This window comes from Monodelphis domestica, chromosome 3, assembly GCF_027887165.1.
Source record: "Monodelphis domestica isolate mMonDom1 chromosome 3, mMonDom1.pri, whole genome shotgun sequence".
NCBI lineage: Eukaryota > Metazoa > Chordata > Mammalia > Didelphimorphia > Didelphidae > Monodelphis > Monodelphis domestica.
The window spans coordinates 430,113,317-430,131,648 of NC_077229.1; the positions used below are offsets into that span (position 1 = coordinate 430,113,317).

Sequence of the window (18,332 nt, forward strand, 5' to 3'; positions counted from 1 at the left end):
GCCAACCGAGTTGCTTCTATAGGCAGCTGAGTCACAAACAAGATTTGCCGGAGGTGGGTTCCTCATATCCTTGTTAAGGCTCGGGAGGCACGCCTTCTTTTCATACAAACCTTTCAGATAGAAGCAGCTTCAGTCCGACTTCCAGGGGGTGGGTGGTGCCACTGTAGGACTGCAACTCCCAATCTGGCCGGACAGGGTCTGGGAGAGAAAGCCAGACGGCATCTCAGGATTCGAAAGGCAGGTGCCTATTCCCCTCACCGCCCATGACTGTCGCCTGCTAAAAGCCCAGTTCTGCTCTACTGCTGTGGTCGAACCCGGGAAAGCTACCCAGCTGTGACACTCCACAGGGAAGGGAAAGGAAACTGAAACCCGACACCCAACCCTTTGCAGGCTAAGGAAACTTCGCACGCTGGTGAGTTGGGGAAGCCGGGCGGCCGCCGAGAGGCAGAGAATGGCTGGAATGCGTTTGCCCTCCGCTTTAGTGTAGACGCGCCAGCCACCTCGGGAGCCGGGTAGAGAGGAAGTGAGACGTGGAGACGAGGTGCTGTGGGCCTGCAAAGAGGCAGACAGCTGCCGGGCTTTCTGCAATTCTCAGGCTTGGCGTGGCAGCCTGGAGACGCTTGATTTCCAGCCTAATCGGACTGGGAGGCGTTGGCATGCTGGGCACGCAGCAGCTGGAAACTTACTTGGAGGCTTTTGTGGGATATTTGCATTTCAAACAGCTGGGTTTGTTTAGTTTCTTTCTTTTTTAAAGTAGTGTCATGCGAACTCCTTGCAATTTGGTGGGATGTCATTTAGAAATAACATGTTTCTGATCTTCAGTGAGAAAATGAGACTGACTAAGGAAAAAGAGTCCAGTTGCACATTTCACTAAGTGAAACAGACATGGAAAACTCAGGAATAATATTTATTTCCCATTTTTTAAAAACCCATTTCCTATTATTTTGGACCAAATATGGCATCATTTATTTTGATTCAAGTGGTCAGAATGTATCAAGCTTCATTCAAAGGATTTTTCAATCACGATAATAATGAGGGTCTGAAACCAAAGATGCCTTTGCGGAGGAAATGCTCTGTTTAAAGGCAGGCCATGCTGCCTCAATGACGGCAACTTCTGACAAATGCCTCCACCTGAGCGATCGGTGCCAGCTGTTTCTGTCCGGAGCTAAAATTAGTCACATGAATCTGCAGGTGCTCTTATGAGATGTCAACAGGCCAAAAAGAAAGGTCTGTCTGTGCCTTCAGTGTTATGGACAAAAGAATTGGCATCTAGGTCATTCACGTTTGAGTAGCAGAGCCCCCCTTTCCTTCAGGGTGCAGTTTGTCAGCCTCAAGTGGGGCCCAGTGTGAGTGAGATTTTGATCATCTAAACTTTGAAAAGTGATAGATGAAGGTTTTTTTTTTTTTTAAACAAATGGATGCTGGATTTTACAGCTCTATATTTTGGAACATGAATTTATTGTACTAGCACATTGTGACATTGTTAAACTAGTCATCACCTAGAAATCACAATAATAAAGTTATCCAAGTAGAGTGAGCAAAATAACTAGTTATATGCCATTTGTGGCTTTTGCCCCCAAACAGCTGTTTATATTCCCTATGTCTTCTCCCTATTCCCATGAGATCAGGGCTTCCTGATGCAAAAGGGGGGATCCTATAGAGCTGAAAATATATATTTCATTTATGACTGAATAATTTAATATCAATAAGCTTTTTTTTTTTTTGCTAAAACTCACTATCCAAACTCCACTTGAGTATTTTACATCATTGCTTTCAAAAGGAGCATAAAGCACTTCAGAAAAAAACTGGATGAGCCTGTTTCAGTAGTTGCCAAGAAAGGATAAAAGGAAACTGTCAAAGGAGCAAATGACAATTCCTCCTCATCATCAGTTTTTTCCCCCTTATTAGATACAAATACGATTAACTTGACAGGAAAGGAAACTTTTTGGGAACTGATATTCCCTTTCAGCAACTTAAATAATTTGATCAAATCCAAAGTTAATTTATGGTGTAGACCTAAGTTTTACTTTTTCTGATTTATTGAACTATTTGGGAAAAGTGAACGTGATCTGAAAAATAGCAGGAAAATAAAGAATCTCATTATTTTTTTAACCCTTACCTTCCATCTTAGAATCAATACTGTGTATTTGTTCCAAGGCAGAAGAATGATAAACTAGGAGCTATCTGAGGCTAGATTTTAACTTGGGACTTACTGTCTTTAGGTCTGGCTTCCAATCCACTGAGATGCCCACTGGTTATTTTTAATGTTCAAACCAGGAGTTTTCTACTTGCTTTCATTAACCTAGATATTAGTTCACTAGACTCATGTTCTGCAACAAAAGGTTAAGAGATTGGCAACAAAGGGGTGAGGGCTTTGACCCAGATTAATCTAGTTCTTTGAGCTTATTGGCTAAAGATCTGACATTTTTGCAGTACTTCAACTTTTTAGATACATCGCTGTTATAGTACTGCCTTAAGGAAATAGAGAAAAAACAGAGGAAGTATAAAGCTAGCCCTTTCCAGTGGTGATGGTATGATACAGTAGTTAGAGTCTTGGGCCTGAAGTCAGGAAGACCTGAGTTCAAATACAACCTTAGATACTAGCTGTGTGACCCTGGTCAAGCCATTTAATTTCTGTTTGCCTTAGATTCTTCTACCGTAAAATGGGGATAATAATGGCACCTATATCCTGAGGATCAGAGATCATATGTATAAAGCAACAAGCAGACTAGGTGCTTAGTAAATGCTTGTTTCCTTCCCCTCCTAAAGAAAAATGGTCCTATACTCAGCATTAGGCAAACTTAAAAACTCAGAATATAGAACCTAAATGAGATGGTAATAAGATTCTGTCTGCACCATACCAAAGAAGCTAGAACAAGAAGACAGCAGACCATACCCATTCGTTCAGTCACCTTAGACCAATAACTGGTCAGTTAGTGAGAGGAAAATCCATCAAGTTCATTGTTGGTTTTAATGTTGGTCTGGCTGGTGAGTGATCAGCTACTGTCAACATAAAATTCCAACTGCAAAGTCAAGAATAATCAAAATGTAAAGGAAAAAAGGAGTTAGCTAATGAAACTATACATTTTCTAGGGAGTTCTCTGTTGAACGCAGGTTTTAGAAGAACAATATATTGAAGTTGGAAGGTGAGGTAATTAATTAAGGATGAATTCAAGTGTAGCACCCACATATGAGGATAATGTCAGGAAGTAGAAAGCTGGGAATGCGATGAGGTTCAAAAAAAGCTGAAGTCAACAACAAAAAGGGCTTAGAGGGAGGAATATGTTCATAGATGTATAAGGCAGGTCCATTCGGTAGTACAGTGGCAAGAATGCTGAATTCTGAATCAAAGAAATTCAGTTTGAAATCTGGCTTTATTACTTTACCTAAATAATGCTGGCCAATTCACTTACTCTCTGGGCCTTCTTCTTCTTTAATCTTCTTCTTTTTTTAAGTAAAGGCACAGAGTTGGATTAGTTGACCAGACCAGCCCTTGACCTTTGATGTTAAGATCATCACTTAAGCCCATTGACAAACAGAAATAACTCCTCAACTCCTCCTCTACTTTTTTCCTGATTGAACAATGACCATGGGATCATAGACTCAGAAGTGGAAAAGTTCCTCAGAGGCCATCTGGTCTAAACCCATCATTTTATAGATGACAAAACAGCAGCCCAGAGAAGTTAAGTGACTTGCTTAAAGTCACACATGTAGTAAGTATAGGTGGGATTAGAACCTCCAACTCTAGAACTGGTATTCTTTTTGTTGCTCCATAACAGTTTTCAAAGTGGAAAGGAAAGAACGTTGTTAAAAGTTCCAAGTAGGGGGGCAGCTAGGTTTGCAAGTCAGGTTTAAAGGCAGGAAGTCTTGGGTTTAAATGTGACCTCAGATGCTTTCTAGCAGTGGGACTCTGGGCAAGTCACTTAACCCCCATTGCCTAGCCCTTACCACTCTTCTGCCTTGGAACCAATACATAGTATTAATTCTATGATAGAAGGTAAAAAAATTAAAGCTCATAGTAAATAAGATAATAAATAAGTAAATAATAAATAAGTAATAAATAGTAAATAAGATAATAAAAGAACATGAATTCACCTTAAATAGGTTCCTGTTTCCAGATCTAATCAAATTACATTCCAGAAGACTGAAAATGCACAGAATGTGATCAAAGAGCCACCTCTAAATAATCATTGGGAAATCATGGGGAAAGGGAGAAGTGCCAAAATCTGAAGACAAGCCAATGGCCCAATTAAAAGAATACAGATTCTTATAGATATAGATGAGTCAACTTGATATGGTTGTCTAAGAAACTACTACATGAGTTTATTAAACACAATGTTTGTAAACCTTTTAGAAAGAACAGTGATCGTTAGGAATACTATAATAAGGGCATCTAGCCAGGCTTGGAGATAAAAGTCCCGAGTTCAGATATGACCTCAGACTCCCTAACCATGTGACCCTGGGCAAGTCACTTACCTATCCCTTACTGCTCTTCTGCCTTGGAACTGATATTGATTCTAAAACAGAAGGTAAAAGTTGGGGGGGGGAGGGAGAAAATGCCATAATATATCTTGATCTCAATAAGACATTTATCAGAATACACTCATGGATAAGTACATGATATTTATTCAGTTACATACATTTCCAGCTAGATGAACAAACACATGCAAAAATATTAATTAACAGATCAATGAAAACCTTGAGGTAAGTCGTATCTTCATAACTCTGGGTATTGTCCTTGACCCAATGCTGCTCATCACTTTTGTCATTGACTTGGCATCGGAAACGGAGCCAGAGTATACAAGACTATATGATTCCAAAGGTAGCTCTCTGATCCATTCCCCTCTCAGCTTTCAAGATCATTTTCTTGAGGCAAAGGTCTGCCTCAGCAAAAGCATAAAGGCAATAGTGATAGTATGACTTATAGAGCACAGAACAAAAACTTACCCTGCCAATCCAAGCCAGTTAAAGTGAAAGAATAATGGTGGCAAGAGGTTGAATGAACACAAGCAAGATCTGAGGCTGGGCAGGATGAGATCAACTGGAAAAGCCTGACCAACAGGGATTAACTAAGGTAAAAATCAAAGAGAGAGAAAGGAAACATTGACTTTTGTAGCTGATGAAATTAGAGCGCTAGAAGGCAATAGAGTTGGAAACAATATTAAAGTTGCAAGCTGAGCATGGGGTCACTTTGAGCATTGTGGGAATTTAATGGGTTGGCTGAAAGCTATGTAAACTGGGTCCACTGGTGCCTTGGTATGCTGCCCTGGTCTGAAAGGGATTATACCTCTAGAAGAACCTCAAGCATGGCAATATTAGTCTTCTTGAATGCAAGGATTGGAGGCAGGGGAATGTTGGGGGGAAATGGGAGGATCTCTTGAACCCAGAGGTGTAAACTCTCTCCTCCTCACTCCTGCATCTTTTAGTCTTTGTTGTCTCCTTCCCAACAGGGAATCATGGAGGAGAGTGGAGAATCTAAGAGCTGACGTGAATTGAAACATAGAGGTTATGCTTATCAGGTGTGGGCATGATTCATAGCTGGGAGGGGTAGTTAGTATGTTGAATGACAGAATCAGAATTGATCTTGATATCCTAAAAAAATTAACCAAACCCAACAAGATGACATTTAACATGAAAAGTCAAGTCTTTACATTCAGAAATCAATTTCACCCACTGAATGAAAAGTACCTGCTTCCTAGCTGTTTGTGTGACAGGGACTTAGGACTCTGATTTCACATTAACTCAGTATTAGGCAAAAATGTAATTGTGGCTGACAAAAAAGCCTTTTGTAAAAAAACAAACAAACTTTACCTTTTGTTTTAGAGTTGATACTGAGTATTGGTTCTAGGGCAGAAGAGTAGTAAAGGCTAGGCAATGGAGGTTAAGTGACTTGCTCAGACTCACGTAGGTAGGAAGTGTTTAAGACTGAATTTGAACCTAGAACTTTTTGTTTTCAGACCTGGATTTCAACTCACTAAGCCATATAGTTGCCCTACTAATTTAATCTTAATCACAAAGTCACTACCTTAGTCTAGGTCTTCATCTTCTGTCACCTAGACAATTGCATTTGCCTCCTATTTGGTCCCTTTCCCAAGGCTCTTATCACTGAAGTCTACTCTATCCTCTACACAGCTGCCAAAATAATTTTCAAAATACACAGATTGGACCATGTCATTCCTTTATTCAACAAATTCCAATGGCTCCCTTTTGCTTCCGGGATCAAATGTCATTTCCTCTGTTTGGCTTTTAAAACCCTCCAGGAACTACCCCTATCCTTGTTTTGGTTTTATTATTCACTGGCCCTCATCTAGCACTCTACAATCCAACCAGTCTGGACTTCTCTCTGTTCTTCAGACATGGCTCTCTATCTCATTTTTGTCTTTTCAGTAACCATCTTCTGTACCTGCAGTGGTCTCCCCTGACTTCATCTCATAGAATTCCTCATTTCCTTTAAGATGCAGCTTAAGCACTACCTTCTACACTAATCCTTTACTGATTACCCCAAATTCTCATGATTCTTCTCCTTATTTATGGTATTTGTGGTATTTTATGGGATTTATGGTATTATTTATGGTATCTCCTTAGTTATGGTATTTAACTACTTTGTAATTATTTTATTTTGTTTGTCATTTTCAGTCATGTCTGATTCTTTGTGATTCCATTTGAGGTTTTCTTGCTGAATACTCAAGTGGTTTGCCATTTTCTTCTTCAGCTCATTTTATAGATGAGGAAACTGAGGCAAATAGGGTATGTGTGACTTTCCTAGGGTCACACAACAAGTATGTATCTGAGGCTCTATTTGAACTCAGGAAAAGGAGTCCCCTAACTCTAGATCTGGTGCCACATAGATGCCCTGGTATTTATTTTATGCTGTATCTGTAATAAGGATAGTAAGAAGTGTTGTTTCCCATAGAACCATGTTGGTGAACCTATGGCATGTGTGCCAGAGGAGGCTGCATCTCTCCACCTTTACATGTGCACCTGAGAGCATTCCTCACTTCCCTTCTCCCTGTGCCCAACAGCCCAATTGCTTCCTCCCTCTCCTTTCTGGGATAAGGCAGGGGGCTTACATAGGGTGTGAGGCTGTAAAAGGCTATCTAAAAGGTTCACCATCACTGCGCCTTGAATGTAAGCACCTTGAGAATAGGAGTTTCATTTTTTGTCTTTGTGTCCCCAGTGGCTAGCATAGTTCCTGACACATGGTAAATGCTTAATAAATGCTGGTTGATTGATTGATTGGTCTGCTCTGATAGAAGGATAATGCCTAGGTTAAAGGAAAGAATGGTTCTACTCTCCTTCACAGATAGACAACATATGGATCATTAAGTCCTATTCTAGACATAAAATTGGTGATGATACTATAATTCTATGTAGAATAGAGTAGAATAATATTTGCAATGCATTAAGTCATTTAACAGTATATATGAACAGTGATTAATGTTTCATAGTCTTAATAGTGTCTCAGTATCCATTTGACCATCTGGTACATGGAGAGTTTGAAGGTGATGTTATAAGCTGACAAGTGTTGGGTGGGGATAAGTTAAATCAAGCCTTAAGGGGAACCTCACCAATCAGTCTAGCATAAGTCAAAGATTAATTATTTATTGGGGCCTCAGAGGTTATATAGTGGATAGGGTGCAGGGCTTTGAGTCAGGAAGATCTGAATTCATGATGTAGAGTGAAAGGAGCAGAACCAGAACATTGTACACAGAGATGGATACACTGTGGCACAATAGAATATAATGGACTTCTCTACTAGCAGCAGTGCAATGATCCAAGACAATTCTGAGGGACTTATGAGAAAGAACATCCAGAGAAAGAACTGTGGGAGCAGAAACACAGAAGAAAAACACATGATTGATCCCATGGTTCAATAAGATATCATATCAAATGATATGTTTGGGGATGTAGACTCTAAATGATCACTCTGTTGCAAATAGTAATAACATGGAAATGGGTTTTGAACAATGATGCATGTAAAACACAGTGGAATTGCTCAGTGACTTTGGGAGGGAGGAGGGAGGAGGAGAGGGAAAGAACTTGAATCATGTAACCATGGGAAAATATTCTAAATTAATTAAATAAAAATTTTTAAAAATTAAAAAAAAGTTTTTAAAAGGAAGATGTGAATTCAAATCCAGCCTCAGATACTTGCTAGCTGTGTGACCCTGAGCAAATTACTTAAAATCTGTTTGCCTCATTTTTTTCATCTGTAAAATGAGGATAATAACTTTACCTACCTCCCAGGGTTATTGTGAGGATCAAATAAGATGGTATCTGTAAAGTGCTTAGCACAGTGCCTGGCACATAGTAAGCCCTGTATAATGTTGGTTATTGTCATTATTTACCTAGTAGTTCTGTCACAAATTAGCTATGTGAACCATGATTTTATATTTATGTATGCATAATATACATTCATATATAGGTATATGTTATATATATATATATATATATATGTATATGTAGCTCCATGATTATGGCTGTGGAAGATTATGTCTTATTTAGAATAGAGTAAAAGGAGGTAGGGTTAAGAGGTTATACTCCAAACCAAATATGGGAATGGAATTTGGGTGAACATCAATAGAAGCAGGAATAGAGATGCTCCTTTCATCTGTCTTTAATATTGATCACTTGGATAGAACGAGAACCCAAATGAGGAGTTTGGGAAGCAAATGAAAAATGTGACATGGAGAAATGGCATAATAGTGATGGACTGAATATTTCTACTATCTAAATGTCTGCTAAAGGTCTCAGTCCCCAAAATAGAACAGCTTAGGAGTTCTTGACTTTTCTTCCTGATCATTTCCTTCAAATGGTGGGGAAATCAGTGAGTTGTACTGATAATCTGGGTCTGGTTTTCACCAGCAAGGAGGAATAGATTGCTAGCATGGAAATGATCAGAACCTTGGGCAAAAGTGACTCACCTAATTTTAGAATTTGGGAAAAAAGGGGAAAGAAATCCAGGCTTGGTTTGAGATGCACACCCAAACTAAAAAGATAAGGGGAAGGAGTTACCTGTATATTATAATATAGCAAACAAATAAGTAAATAAGCTAATTAAAAACAAAAAGATATGGGAAAAGTCAGTCCAAGAACAATAAACTCTCAAGCATAAAGTCCTCAAAATAAAAAAGAAACAATCCTGATAAGGATGAAAAGAGGGAGTTGTCAAAAGAGATCAGTATTTTTGTACAGGGAAATCATTACCTGAGACAGGTGTTAGAGGAGGAATACAAAAGTGTGACACGACCCTCTAAGAATAGGGGCAGGAACACTGAAGCTCGAGATGAACTGGTAAAAATAAAGAAAGCTAAGCTAAAAATAACCCAAAGATATATATTTTTAAATTTTAGTTCTATTGAGGAAGAAGGTCGGAGAAAGGATACTATCACTGCTTGAGGTGGATGGGAGGTGGATGACAGAGAAGGCAGAATAATGCAAATATTATTTTATTTGTTTTCTCTGTCAGGGAGAAATAAAATGGCCAGTAAGGAGCTGGAACCCAAGATAAGCTGGAAAATGGTAATATATATATATATATGTATATATGTACATATATATATATATGTATGTATGTATGTATATAGCTACACATAATGGGTTAATATCATCAGACCCAGAGAAACTAGATCCTAAGTTACTGAAAGAACTGGTAGATGTGATTTCTGACCTGTTGTCAATGATCACAAAAGAACATGGGACCCAGTTTGGTGGTGTATATCCTAGATGCTAAGGAGACCAAGGCTGGTAAATCACTTGAATTTAAGAATTTTGAGTCACTGCTGGTCTAAAACTGATTGGGCATAATGGTGAGTCTCTGCCTAAGGGGAAATAAACAGATCTATGTAGGAATAACAAAGTCAATTAAAACTTTTGTGCCAAGCCGTATTGGGATCAGTCCTGTGAGTGACTGCTACACTTATAGTTTAGGCAAAATAGGAAGATCCAAGCAAACAACTATGGACATTTGTTCAAGCTGTCCCAAAGTCTTAGCATAGTTTTAAGCTATTAGAGTCCTAATAGTTTAAATCTTGTAAGTATCTTCAGATTCAGAAGACTCGAGTTAAGAGTCCTCATGCTGCTACTTTAATTGCTATATGTCTTTAAGTAACTCAACTTTTCTTGTGTTAGTAGTAGAAGTAGGACCTCCATCTGAGGTCTTCTGAATCTGAAGATATTTGCCAGATGACAATTTTATAATAATCAATAATCATAATAAACAATGTCCAGTCTGAGAAAGTAGAGGATAGGATCCATCTTAATATGAAGACTGGATCTTTTTTTGTATTGACTTCTCTGTTCATTATGTTGAAGAAAAAAGTTCTGATTTCAGAATGATGGGAAAGGACATTATTAGGGTAAATATAAAGTATACATTTGAAGGGTTCCCCAGTTAGCATCTACTTACTACACATTATTAGTTTCTTTTTTCTATTTCTTTGATTTGTGTTGTGATTTTCTCAGTAAAATGAAATTAATATACTTAAATGTGATGTAAAGAGAAATTTATGGAATAGCCTTTTCCTGAAATCAGTTTATTTCTTTCTGTTTCCTAAAAGCTCATTGAATTACTTCTATTTCTTCCTTTTTCTCCCTTCTCTAATATTTCTGTCTTTCAAAGTTCATTATTGCTTTTAAGTGATAAGTATACTTATGAAGAACAAGAAAGTAAAAACAAATTTTCCTCTGCTTCATGGTGCTGTGAATTGGCTTCATAATCAGAGATCAAGTCCTACCTCTGACATATTATTGGATCTGTTATTATGGGAAATAGGGAAAAATGATTTGCCTAGGATAAGAAGACCAATATATGAACAATTCTCAAAAACTATATGTTGAAGAATGTGTGTTGGTCTACATTTGTAGAGAGAGATACATGAATGGCAGTTTTCTACACTAATGAGTCAAAGGTCCATTAAAAAATACCAATAAAATCCTTTAAGTTGGAAAGCAGCCAGTGAAGTACCTAGGAAAGGGCTCTGGATTTGGAATCATGAGATTCAAATTATAAGACCTATGTTCAGATCTTACCTTTGTCACTTATTACCTATGTGATTTGAGACAAATCCCTTAAAATCTCTTGGCTTCAGGCTTCTCAATTAGAATACAAGAGACCTGGATTATTCTCTAAGGTCAATCAATCACAAGGTATTTGTTAAGTACCAACTATGTCAGGTACCAGAGATAAAAGTACAAAAAATGAAACCATCTTTTTTTAGTAAGGAGCTTGCATTCTAACAGGGGGAAACAATAAGTGCATGCAATAAATATATGCATGATAAATAAACAGGGAATTTGGTGGGGGGCACTATTCATTAGAAAAATCAAGAGGAACTTCATGTAGAAGTGATGGTATTTGAGTTGTAACTGGAAGAAAATAAGGATTCTATAAAGTAGAGGTGAGAAAAGAATATGTTCTGAACATGGGGAATAGCCAGTGCTAAGAAATGGAGACAAAGAACTGGAAAGACCTCTAGGAATTGATATAGAATAAAAGGAGAAGAACCAAGAGAACATTGTACACAGACACTGTGGCACAATTGAATGGAGTAGACTTCTCTACTAGCAGCATTGCAATGATCCAGGACAATTCTGAGGGACCTATGAGAAAGATGCTATCCACATCCAGAGAAAGAACTGTGGGAGTAGAAACACAAAAGAAAAACATATGATCGATCACGTAGTTTAATGGGGATATGATTAAAGTTTTGATGTTAAAAGATCACTTTATTGCAAATATGAATAATATGTAAATAGATTTTGAACAATGATACATGTATAACCTAGTGATATTCCTTGTCAGTTCTGTGAGTGGGGAAGGAAGAGGAGTGGGAAAAACCATGAATCATGTAACCATGGAAAAATATTTTAAATAAATAAATAAGAAATGGAGACAAAGTATGGAACATAGTTTGTGAGAAACTAAGAGAAGAATAGTTTGGCTTGTTTGTAGAGTACAATGAGACCAGAAAGATAGGTTGGGACTACTTTGTGAAAGGCTGTATAATCTAAACAGGTGAGTTTAAGTTTTATCCTGGAACCGTGGGCCAGTAGAATTGATTAAGCAGGTGACCAACATGATTAATTCTGCCATTTACAAAAAATACTTTGATAACAGTGTAAAGGTTGGACTGGAACTGTGAGAGACTTGAGGCTAGGAGATCAGTTGAGGCTCTTGCAATAATCTAGGCAAGACATGAGAAGGAAATGGATTAAGATGGTTATATTTTGCATAGGAAGAAGGATTTAAGAAATGTTGTGAAAATAGGAATGAGATTTGGCAATTGATTTGATTTGAGGCATAAGGCAAAGTGAGGAGTCAAGGTACTTAGGTTATGCACCATGGGCGAGTGGGAAAATGATGCTTTCCCAAGTTTGGGAAAGCCGATGGTTTGGTAAAACATTCTTAGTTCATTTGGTTACATGGTGAATGTGAGATGTCTCTGGGGAACCAGTTTGAAATGTCCAAAAGGAAGCTGATGATATCAGACTAATGCTCAGAAGAATAAATGGGACTGAATATAGAAATTCATGAGTCTATTTATAATATATAAGATTGTAAGGACAGAGGTGATAGTTAAATCCATGAAAACCAATGAGGATGCTAAAAGAGAAGTGGGGAGGAAGGAAAGAAGAAGACTTAAGACAGGGCTTCCCCTGACAAGAAAACCTATATCAGAGGTTCTGAGCCTTTTTTTAATGTCATGGACCCCTTTGTACAATAATGCTCTTAAATAGATAAAATAAAAATGCAGGATTACAAAGAAAATCAATGATATAAAAATTCAATTACCAAAAAAAAATGGTTTTAATGTTCACATACCCTAGATGGAGAAAGAACCTCTGACCTATAGTTACAGTGAATCAGAAGATCTGGTTTCAAGTGACACTACTTGAAAAAGACTAGCACAGTGCCTGCCCATATTGGGCACTTACCAAATGCAAATTCCCTCCTTTCCCTTGAAGGTTAAATTCTAACAGGTAACAAGACTTCAAGTATAGATAAGTTCAAAGATCCATGGCCCTCTGAGGACCAACCTAGTTAAGTTTGGAAAGGCTCATCTCCAGAAGGTATAACACCAAATAATCAAATGATTTTCATCACTGAACTTCATTAAACCATTATTCAATCAACAAGCATGCATATTTACTTGGTGTCTACTATGATCCAGGCACTGTGTTAGAACTACAAAAATGAAAAATTCCCTATCCTCAAGTTTATATTCTATCTGGGAAATAGCATGTGAGTATAGACAAAATAAATTCAAGGTAATTTTCCAGGGGTGGGGGAAGGTGATGGAAAGACTATCAGGTAAAGCTTCATATGGTAAGTGATATCTGAGCTAAGCTTTGAAGGAAATTAAGGAATCTAAGGGATAGAGTTTAGGAGGAAGTACATTCCAGAGATGGGGGACATCCTACACAAAGGCATGGAGATGAGAGATGGAATAGCAAAGGATTATTTTCTGTGTCAACAGAGCAATGAAGCTATAGATTTCATGAAGTATTAATGTTAATCACCACCCTACCTCTCTCAGATGGATGTTATGAGGAAAGTCCTGCTGACCGGTGGGATTTGGTTGTTAGATTTATAGAGAGTTAGAGCTGGATGAAACTTTAAAGAGAAATTCAATCTCTCCCCCTCATTTTATCTTAGTTTCTGCTATAATAACTTAGCTAACCAGTTACATATTCAATCTATTGAAAAGCAAATGAACTCTTTCTTTTTTTAGAGAGACATTCTGTTGAATGACTTGACATTTTTAATACTTTATTGTGTCACTGGCAAGAATGTCATGAATTTGGAAAATCCTCTAGATTTGAAGGGGGTCCCTCTAAAGACTTCAGGAGTTCTTTTTTTTTTAACCCTTCCCTTCCATCTTAGAATCAATATTGTGTATTGGTTCTAAGACAGAAGAACAGTAAGCACTAGGCAATGGGGGTTAAGTGACTTGCCCAGGATCACACAATTAGGAAGTATCAGAGGTTAGATTTGAACCTAGGACTTCCCATCTCTAGGCCTGTTACCTAGCTGCCCCCTTCAAGGGTTCTTAATCTGGGGTCTATGAACTTATTCTTTTAAGAAATATTTTAGATGACTCCATATCAATATTATTACTTTCCTTAGAAATCCTATGTGTCTTATTTTATGCATTTTAAAACATTATTCTAGGAAGGGGTGGTGGTGGCATGAGAGGAATTTATTGGCCAGTTACAGCTTTGTAAGAAAGATGTGATTTTGGCATCACCCAGACTTTACTCCTAATTCCTCTGGTTTCACCAGACTGTCAAAGGGTTCCTAGAACAGCAACAACAAAAAAGTTGAAGAAGCCTTGATCTAAGTACAGCTTGGGTCTGTCATGCAAGAGGACAAATGTTTGTAATAGTTCATGCCTAGGAGTAAAACATTCTTCTGTTCCAAACATCGAAGGACCTCTGATCATTTCCCTTTTATACCATAAAAATATTCATTTAATAAAACAGTATGTCCTTTTTTTGAACATGTTTTACTTCCTTCATCTTTCTTCAGCCAAATCCCTTGCTACCTCTCTTCCTCTTCCTTGGTCAGTACTCCTAAAAACAATTCTGAAAGACTCATGACAAAGAGTGCTATCCTCCTCCAGAGAAAGAACTGTTGGAGTTGGAATGCAGATCAGAGCATATGATTTTCCATTTTAATTTACTTGTCTTTTTGGTTTTATATGAGTATTCTCTTACAACTAGGAATAATATGTAAATATATTTTGCATGATAATAGATGTATAACCCAAATCAAATTGCTTACCATCTCCAGGGAGAGAGGACGACAATTTGGATCTTATAACTTGATAAAACATATATGAAAGAATGTAATTAGTAAAATTAAATATCTTTACAAAAAAGTAAGTACTCCTAAAATTAAGAGGCATGTGGACAAATGTTTTATCATACCTGTTGGTTGGACTTCAAGGTTCCCCTGTCAACCCATCTGATTCACATTTTGTAAGGGGTGACATCATCCTTTAAAATGTTCTAGAATAAATTGAGCACTCAGGGGATGTTTTTCATAAAAGCAGCATGGGTAACGTATGAGTCCCATAATTTTTCCTGCAGAGGGAAGCTAGTGCACAGAGAACATTCAGTACCTTCTCTATCAATTGGATACCCAACAGAATTCACTTCCATATTATCCAACAATAGAAGGAATCAACTTGTATACATAAATATTTTCTGTTCCTTTGGTGGGGTTAGTGGAATTCTCTGGTTGTGAGTCACAGTTAGCGGCAATCATGGGGTTGGGGACCCCATAGGCATTGTTCTCTTTAGTTATTAATTATATGACCCTGTCTTTTAGGCATGTACACATGCAAAAAGGTGCCAAATTCCATTATAGCAAAAAAATGATAATCTCTGTAAATGAAACTGGCTGGTTCAAATTGCCAGATCTCAAGATTAAACCTTTGACTAATAGCTAACTGGAAGCAATACATCACTTCACGCCTACATTTCTAGTCCTTATAATGTCAACACCAAATAATAACCATTTATAGTATATATGCCATATGTAATATAACTAATTTATTATAAAAAGAATAAGATAAACAATGTAATATTTAACATAATAACCAGTGGCAATATTTTCTATTTCCAGTTCAATTTTTCAAAGGTATAATATAACACATTTATATGATTTTTTAAAAAACTCTTCCCTTCTTTTTTAGAATCAATACTAAGTATCAGTTCCAAGGCAGAAGAGTGGTAAGAGCAAGGCAATAGAGGTTAACTGAGCTGCCCAGGGTCACACAGCTGGGAAGTGTCTGTGGCCACATTTGAACCTTTCTCTAGGCTAGCTCTCAATGCACTGAGCCACCTAGTCGCCCCTTTGTCTGATATTTTAAAACCTACACAAGCGCTTTCTTCTTAACAATGCTATTAGGTTGATAGAATAGATTTTTTGGGGTCGGGGGAGGAAGTCAGGGAGCTGGATCTATGATTTCTTTGGCTGGCAGTCTCCTGGTGAGAAAAGTTCCTCTTCCTTTGGTGATCAGCATTTGCTCTGAAACTTAATTAACTAATGCTCTTCATCAGTAGCCTAGAGTATTGAGATTTGTTATGTAGTTTTCTCGTGGGTGAGGAATTGAAAGCTCAAATAAATTTTTGACTTACTCAAATTCACCAATCTGATAATTAGTTGAGGCAGGACTTGAACCCCTGGGCTTAAACCATCCTTGTTTTTCTGGCTTTCCTGCTTCTCTTCACTCTTTATCTGTGTACTTCATGTGCCTTGTACATAGTAGGCACTTAATATTCCTGAGTAGCTTTTCATATCCATTTTATGAAGTTGTTTTTTACTAAGGATACATTATCAAAGGAAAAGAAACATTAGAAGACATTGAAGTAAATACCCATTTTGTCCATCCCCTAAACTTTCAGATGCCAAGTTGTGTTTCACTTCAGCCCATTTCTAAGGATATGGACCCAAGTCATACATAGTTAGTCCTTTTAGGTCTTTGATCATTTTGAAGGACAGAACTGGGATCCAATCTGACCTTGGACCTTTCCCTTTAGATCTGCTTCAGGACATTTCTTAGGGTGTCATTTGTTGTCTAACATTTCAGAGACATCTTAGAGCAGGCAACAGATAGCAGAACAGTGGGAGAAATATCTAAGACAGAGCTGGATCTTTTTCCTTGCTTATGAGGAACAAACATCCGCAGCTCCTTCCAGCTTTAAACATGCTCCAAATGACCAACAGAGCCAGATGTGGAATGATCCTGGAGAGCAGGAATGATAAATAAGGGCTATTCTCCCTATTAGATTCTCGGTCACTATGAGCTTTTCAGATAGCTATTTCAATTTAAATCTGGCATCTTTAAACCATAGCATTTCTATTGAAGATTATCAGCAAGAAATCATCATGCTTACCCCCATAGTGCTTCATCAAGCACTGCTGTGAAAGAAGGTCCTCCTGCACCAAGGGACCCTTAAACTCTTCCTGGGCAAATGACCTCATTGTAGTTCTACTTTTCACAAAAGCCAGATTTTCTTTTGGATTTTCCACATGGTAACTACAAACTCAGAGAGAGATGGCTCTTTTCTACAAGGTGGCTTCTGGGCAGAATCATGAAAGATGCAAAACTGTTATGGTATCTACACAACTTTCTTCCCCTACCCCTAGGTACCAGCATTCTCTTACTGGCAGGCCCATAGTCCCTCCCTTCCAACCAGGATTCCCAGATTGCATTTGAATTGGTCAGTCCACATACCTGGGAATGCACCCCCTCTTTAAGATGCAGATTCCATGTTGGTGAGGCTTCTCTTATTGAGCAAAGACTTTCTGAGTAAGGCTGATTTTAGACAGTCTTCTGCAGGAAACCTTTTCTGATATTCCCAATTGCTCTTATCCTTCCTTCCCAGTTATCTTGTATTTAACTTCCTTGTATTTATTAACTTAATATTTATGGCATACAGATAGATAAACATTACGTGTATATAGCCTAGGCAGCTAGGTGCCACAGTGGCTAGATTGCAGACCTGGAGTTAGGAAGACTCATCTTCCTGCATTCAAATATGACTTCAGACATTTACTAGTTGTGTGATCATGGGCAAGTCACTTAACCCTATATGCCTCAGTTTCCTCCTCTGTAAAAAGAGCTGGAGAAGGAAATGGCCAAACACTCCAGTATCTTAGCCAAGAAAACCCCAAATGGGTCTTGAAAATTGGACACAAATGAAAAACAACTCAATTTAATGTACCTACAAACACATTATCATTTTATATTATTCTATATAGAGATACACACAACAGATATATGTGAGTATATCTACACCATATATGGTATGTATATCTATATATCTCATATGATATGTGTGTATGTATGTATATACATGCACACAGACATGCTGTATGAATGTATATGTCTCATATACATCTCATATATACATATATAATTTGTGAATGTATATGTACACATATGTATATATGATGTATTAATTTCATTCTTTGTACTCATGTTCTCATCAGATGGCACACAACAGGGTGCATAATAAATGCTTGTTGATTGACTGGTCCTGCCTTTGATGAGCATCCCTATGCTCCTTACCTTTCCTAATAACTTGCCATCCAAACATCAATGTCCTGTGTTCCATTTTTATATGTAGATAATTTGATATGTTACATCTAGCTGAGGTGTCTGTGGGCTAATAATGTGGCTTTTTCCACACTATATCTGCCATCTCTCTCCCTACCCAATAATATATTTTCATTTTAACAGGGACCCCAAAGGAGTGGTTACAGATAAGTCACAGTATTAGGCACTGGGGCAGGAAGACTTTTCAAAGCAGACTTTTCC

The 18,332-nt window shown here is 37.8% G+C and overlaps 1 protein-coding gene across 3 annotated transcripts in view; it reads left to right on the forward strand.

The window, feature by feature from the left end:
- The window catches only part of RAB27B (RAB27B, member RAS oncogene family), a 258,468-nt gene that overhangs the window by 166,252 nt on the left and 73,884 nt on the right, over nucleotides 1-18,332 (forward strand). The window contains exon 1 of one of the 3 annotated variants that reach the window (XM_001366774.4): nucleotides 100-412. The exons of the other annotated variants lie outside the window; for them this stretch is intronic. The gene's annotated coding sequence lies outside the window, so the exon portion shown is untranslated. Of the gene's footprint in view, nucleotides 1-99; nucleotides 413-18,332 lie in introns of those variants that run through there. 3 annotated transcript variants of the gene reach the window in all.